The sequence below is a fragment of the Tenrec ecaudatus genome, chromosome 3, assembly GCF_050624435.1.
Source record: "Tenrec ecaudatus isolate mTenEca1 chromosome 3, mTenEca1.hap1, whole genome shotgun sequence".
NCBI lineage: Eukaryota > Metazoa > Chordata > Mammalia > Afrosoricida > Tenrecidae > Tenrec > Tenrec ecaudatus.
In genome coordinates this window covers 194,862,938-194,869,948 of record NC_134532.1, presented here as the reverse complement: position 1 = coordinate 194,869,948, position 7,011 = coordinate 194,862,938, and positions in this window count along the sequence as shown.

Genomic DNA, 7,011 nt, shown 5'->3' with positions numbered 1-7,011 from the left:
CATTACTCCCATTACTGTCTCAGGTGGGTTTATTTATTTTGGATTTCATGCATTGAAATATCTTACTAGTACCAATGGGCACACTCAATTTTAGAAAGATTAGTGAGGTAAAACTAAGGCCAAAATAGTGGGAGGAGAAAATTTTAGAAAACTGGATGATAGTTTGGTGTTTCGTCGTTGCTTTACTGCACCCTGGTTATATTGTCCCTTCCTTTTGGCCCTTCTGTGAGGGACTGTCCAATTTTTATACAGTTGGGTTTGGGGTCTCCATTTTGACTTTGGATTTGATTATTTCTTGTCAATTTGATTACTTGTTCTTGAAATTCTGATATCTATTCCCATTGACACCTTTCTTCCACATGGGATTTGTTGCTTCAAGCCTTTAAGACCCCAGAAGCTATATCATTTAATAGCCAGGCACCATCAGCTTTCTTCACCACATTTCTTATGAACTCATTTTGTTTTCAGTGATCGTACTGAGGTAGGATTTAAGTAAAAGTCCAAAACCCATCTGCTTCCAATTGTATTAACATATATATGCACACATAGATAAATAAACCTATCTTTATATACTTATACATTTACATATATACTAACTATATGTATTCATATATATAAATATATATATATATATAATTTTTGTTTCCTTGTTTTTTTCTCTATTTCTGTTTTCATTCCTCCTATCCCACTATCATGTTCACACTTCGTTTGCCTCTCAGTAATTCCTCTAGTTCATCTCAATGGATCAAATATCACCAGGGATCCTACACCCTCACTGCTGCCGATTTTAGATCCCTTGTTATTCCCCTATCCCTGATGTACTGGCTCACTGCTTCCATTCCCCATCTTCTCCTCTCCCATGTGCCACACCCCCGCCCCAGCCCCCAAACCATCGGTCCTGTTGCTGTCTCCTTGAGATTGCTTGTCCTGTCTATCTTATATAGGTAGACATCTAAATAGAGGAAAAGAAGAAAAACAGAAATAAAACGCAAATAAATAAATAGTTCCAGATTTAACTGCTGACCTTTGTGAATATCCCCAACCAGTTCCGATGAGGTGACTGGTACTGTCCCCCAACTCTTCCCCCAACTCCTAGTCAGAAGTCTACAATCAGGATTCCTCAGGGACTTCGTGACTTTGCTCCCTTTGCTGATCTGCTGTATTTTCACCTTGGTTTTTCCCTCTGTGGGGAAGCCAGACCTGTCACACTCCCCCCACTGTGGCTTCTTTGCTGACATCAGTAGCACCGTGATCTAGGGAGAAGACTCATGTCTTCAGCCAGGGCCAGCTCTGCCCTCCTTTCTGTGAACTAGCTTCTCCAATCAGGAGCCTCGCCCTCAGGGCTTGCTGCACCAGAAGGAAGTCTACTCATTCTCTCTCGCCTTGGGGGTCCTTATTGAAGATCAGTTGTCTGTTTACTACTGATTTTATTTCTGGATTTTCTGTTCGTTTCCATTGGTCTGAGTATCTGTCCTTTCACCAATGCCATGCTGTTTTGGTAACTGTGGCTGTACAGTAAGTTTTAAAGTCAGGTAATGTAAGTGCTCTGACTTCATCCTTCTTGAGGAATGCTTTGCTAATTCTGGGATTCTTCCCCTTCCATATGATGTTGGTAGTCTGTTTTTTCCATTTCCTTGAAGAAAGATGCTGGTATTTGTATTAGATTTCACTGGACTTATACAGTGCCTTGGGTAGGACTGACATCTTTACAATATTGAGTCTTCCAATTCATGAACATTGAATATTCTTCCACTTGTGAAAGTCCCTTTTGATTTATTGTAATAATGTTTTGTATTTTTTCTCATATGGATCTTTTGATTTTTTGTTTAGGTATATTTCTGTTTATCCTTTCTAAGAACCAGCTTCTTTTTACTGCATTGATTTTTTGCATTGTTTTATTGTTTATCTGCTCATTTATCTTCACCTTGATTTGTATTATTTATTTTCTTTTGATATTACAAGGATTATTTTTTGAGAATGGTCCAATTGCTGGAATTTTTGTGATAGCTATCAACAATTAAGCGCTCTTCATTTTGCATATGCGCATTTATCTCTATCAAACATCCTCTGATAACTGCTTTTGCTGTATCCCATAGGCTTTAATACATTGTATTCTCATTCTCATTAGTTTTTAGCTGAATACAAAATTAACAACTATAAAGCCATCAGATTTATATCAACTAAAAGATTTACACAAAAGACATTAAGAAACAATACTATTTATAATAACTACAAAAAGATCATACACTTAGGAATAAACCTAACTAAATGAACAAAAGATCTATACAGCGGTAACTACAGAACATTACTATGAGAATCCAAAAAAGATTTACATAAATTGAAGAACATCCCATGCTTAAGGATAGGCAGACTTAATATTAATACCACCTACAACAATCAACATCTACAATGAAATTCCAACCCCAATCCCAAATACATTCTTTTAAAAATATTACTAATTTCATAGGCAAAAGACCCAGGATAACAAGGGAATCTTGTAAAGAATATCCAAGTGGGAGGCTTAGCACTTTCTGACCTACAAACGTCATACACAAACACATGTGTCAAAACAGCATGGTAGGGGTACAGAGATATACATAGGTCAATGGATCAGAACAGGAAATCAAGATATAAATGAATCTTCCTACAGGCATCTAATCTTCAACAAGGAACCTAGAAATATCTAATGGGACAAAGACAACCTCTTCAACAAATGGTGTTGGACAAATTGGATTTCCTTATGCAGAAGAATGAAACAAGTCACATATCTCTTCACATGTACAAAAGCTATTAAGGTTAACAATGAGAACACTAGAACAAATTTAAGGGCCTTATTTCAGGGCATACACAGACTGCCAGGCAAAATAAAGAATTAAACACAATGGAAGACAAAATAGATGGCTGGGACATGTTGAAATTACATAACTTTACACACATCAAAAGACTTCATCAAAAGATTAAAATGAAACATGGGACAAGGATCTAAATACCAAAATCTTTAAAACTTTACAATAGTTCAGTAAGAAAATAACAAACGACCCAATTAAAAAGTGGGTAAAAAAGAAAAGCAGAGAGTATCCCCAAAATGAAATGCAAATGGCTAATAAACATGGAAAAATAATACACATTATCACTAGTCATCCAGGAAATGTAAATTAAAACCACACTAAGACACTATCTTACACCTATGCTACAAAGCTGTCCTTTTAAAACAACACCAACACAACTAAAACAGAAAACAACAAATGCTGGAGAGGATGTGGAAAGATTAGAACTCATATATACTGTTGGTGGACTTGTAAATATGTACAAACATTGTGGAAAACTATATGAAAATAATTAATGCAAATAGGAATTGAAATCCCATATGATACAGCAATGACACCATTAGGCATATACCTAATAAAAAATAAGAGTCACAACACAAAGGAGTATATGCTGTTTATGGTAACATAGTTCATAATAGCAAAAAATTTAAGCAGCCCAAATGCCGCAGTGTAGAAGAACAGATAAAGAAATCATGGTACATACACAAAGTTGAATAGTATGCAATCTGAAAAACCAGTGATGAAATGGTGAAACACTGCAAGATGCGAAAGGACCAGGAAACCATTATGTTGAGTGAAATTAGTCCCTCACAAAAAGGACAAATCTTGTATGAATCTACTGCTATAAGTAAAAACAACAATTAAATAAGTCTTTAAGACCATTTCCTAAACAAAGGGGTAGAAAGTCTGCCTACTGGCTGTGAACCATATGGCCCCACCCCACCCCTTATTTGCACATCATAAGGACTACCTCTAAAGAGAAGACCTCATATTAGCAGGGGTTACTCCTTCAAGATGGGTGAAAAAGTGATAAGATGGTCCATTTTATGGTATATAATATTGACATAAAACTGCAACAAATCAAGATAAATGATAGGAGAACCTTATTGGGGAGAGTGAGAGAAATTGGGGGAGCAAATAATAAATTTGGGAGGGGGTAGGAGACGCTACAACTGACTGTGATGATGTATACATAACTCTTTTTAAAATCGCCTGATACGTTAATATTATATCAAGAAAGCTACCAAAAAATGAAACAACTTATTGTGGTTATCATGGGTGGACAGTTTTTCCTTAGGAATCATGGATTTTATGTTAATTGTGGTAGAATGATTTGGAAAAGGGTATCAATAATGGTTGTACCACATGAAGAGTATAATCAATGACACTGAATTATGCATAGAGAAGTAGTTGAACTGGAGAATGTTTTGTTGTATATATTTTGGCAAAAAGTATATATATATATGTTAAAGGAAGAATATGTTATAGAATTGATTTGGGTAATGATTGTGTAACACTTCTTGATATGATTGAACTCGTGAATTGCATGATATGTGGATGAAGTGCCAATAAAACTGCTCATTTTTTGAATCTTCTTTGGCCTTTCATACTATATCCAACCTTTACATGCATATGAGGAAATTGACAATACCATGGATTGATTCTGGCGCACCTCAGTCTTCCAAATAGATTGACTGTTGTTCAACACTTGAGAGAGGTTTGTATAGCAGATTTCCCCAGTGCAAATGTATCAATTGATTGCTGTTTCCATGACCATTGACTGCAGATCCAAGCAAGATGACACCACTGACAATGTCAATATCTTCTTTTGTATTTTTAATTTTACCTGTTAATGCATTTATGAGGAGTTTTATTTCTTTAGATTAAGTTGTAAACCACACTGAAGGCAGCAATTCTCCTTCTTCTTCTGGAAGTACTTCAAGTCCTACTTACACTCAGTCAGCAATGCTGTGTCATTTGCATATAAAATCCAAACAAAACACACTGCTATCAAGTCAATGCTAACTCAGGACAGGGTAGAATTCCCTCTGCGGGTTTCTGAGACTGTATGTTCATGGGAGTAGAAAGCCTCACATTCTCCCAAAGGGAGATTGATGATTTTAAACTGCTGACTTTGGTGTTAGCAGATAAAGGGGTAATTACTACACTACAGGATTGTTAATGAACCTTCCTTCCATCCTGTGCAGAATTCTTCTTCATATTATCCAGATTCTCTGCTAATTTGCTCCTTACACTGATTGAATACATATAATGAAAACATTCTGAATAGCACATTCAAAATGGAGTAAGTGTGGGCAATAAAAGACTGACAAGAAGGCCACCAAAGTAAAGAAGAAAACAAGAAATTGGCTGCCGAACCTGACCAGAATCCAGGCTATCGGACCAAATAGTAGCTGCACCTTTTATCTCAGACTGAACACCAGGACCACACCTACAGCCACACCCACCATCATTGCTTAAACATCCAGAGAAGAGCCCAGAGGGGAGCTTCTTGACTACTGCAGCAGAGCAGAACTCTCACTCTCTCCCTCGCTCTTACTGGTTAGTCTTGCCATTTTTTTCACAACTTGTTATTGATATACGTGAAGGCCCCTTGTAATAAATTGGTTAAAAGACTGGCTCATAGAGTGTTCTATGCTCATGAAATAACCTGACCCAGTCACGGTGTGGAGTTTAGAGACTGAAAGGTCACTGCCCTTGTGCATAAACCACCTGATTCCTAAACTACTTACGAGGGAAGGCCATTTGGAGACCACAAGGTCGTTGCCCCTGGGTGTATGTTGGCTTATTCCTAAGCTCTGTCTTTGGAACTGTTATAGGGTGCTCAAGACATATGCAACCCTGATGTACAACTTACGGATTTTAAACCATGCAATATATCATTGTTCTGTTCACACAACTGCTTCTTGATCCAATATGCGATTTCTCCAGGAGCACAAGGTAGTGCCCTGAAATTCCCATTACTCTCAAGGCTATCCATAGTTTGGTATGGTCCACAGAGTTGAATGATTTAGCATAGTCAATATAAATCGATACAAATATTTTTCTGTGCCAAAGCTTTGAGCTATGCATCATAACAAACTATGGGATCTGAAACTAGCGTGAACTTCTGGAAGCTTCAATGCACTGCTGCTACTATTATTGAATGATTTTCAGTAATAGTTTACTTGCATAAATGATCTACTACAGTTTTCACATTCTACGGAGTCACCTTTCTCAAAAATTGGATCTCTTCCAGTAAGTGAGTCAGGTATTTGTCTTCCAAGTGTCTTAGTATAGATAACTGAGTATCCCCTCTCTGATGGTGTAGCATCTACTCCTTAGTTTGCTAACCCAAAGGTCCATCATTGGATACCGCCAGCTGCTCTTGGGGAGAAATGTGAGTTGCTCAAATCCTATCAAGAGTCACCAGCCTCAGAAACTAATGGGGCAGTCCTGCCTTATTCTATAGTGTTTCTAGAAGTTAGAACCCCAGGCATGGCAGTGAGTTTGAGGATTGTTGAGTGTTCTATGGGTTCTTGAAATCAGCCTTTTAGCTGGTGTGTTTTCAGACATGTCCCCAGTCTATTGGTTTTCTTTTTCTTGATGTGCATACATGTCACATTTTTAGAATATCACAATACTCATTTCCCCCATTGAAAAGCATTAAAAATTGTGATGATTCATTGATGAATGTAACATTAAGTTTTAAAAACAAAGCAAACTAAAATAAAATGTTATTTTTAAAAATGTCATCCTTCCAGCATTTTAACCTCATGTTACTCTAGATCTCTACACTAATGGAAATTTAAGGAAGCTTCCAAAATTTGTAGAAAATTATATTGATTTTCATTTCATCTTATGCCAAATCTTTTGATCCCCTCCTATAAGAATCAAAGTAGTTATAGCTACTCCTACCCAAGATCTAGACTGACCTATTGTTGAAGAAGAGTACATTTCTGTGCAGTGCATGCCTTTCCACTTAAACTTTTCAAGATCTTGTTTGAGGTATATAACAGCAAAAAGTCAGAAGATAGAAACCACACCCTTAATTTAACAGGGAAATATCATATAAAATATATTTTTACATAACAAAATGAATAATGCTAACGGGGTAAAAGAAGACCCTGGAGTACAGAAGGGATAATTGAAGGTGTGACTGCCATTGCTATTGCTGAGGTCA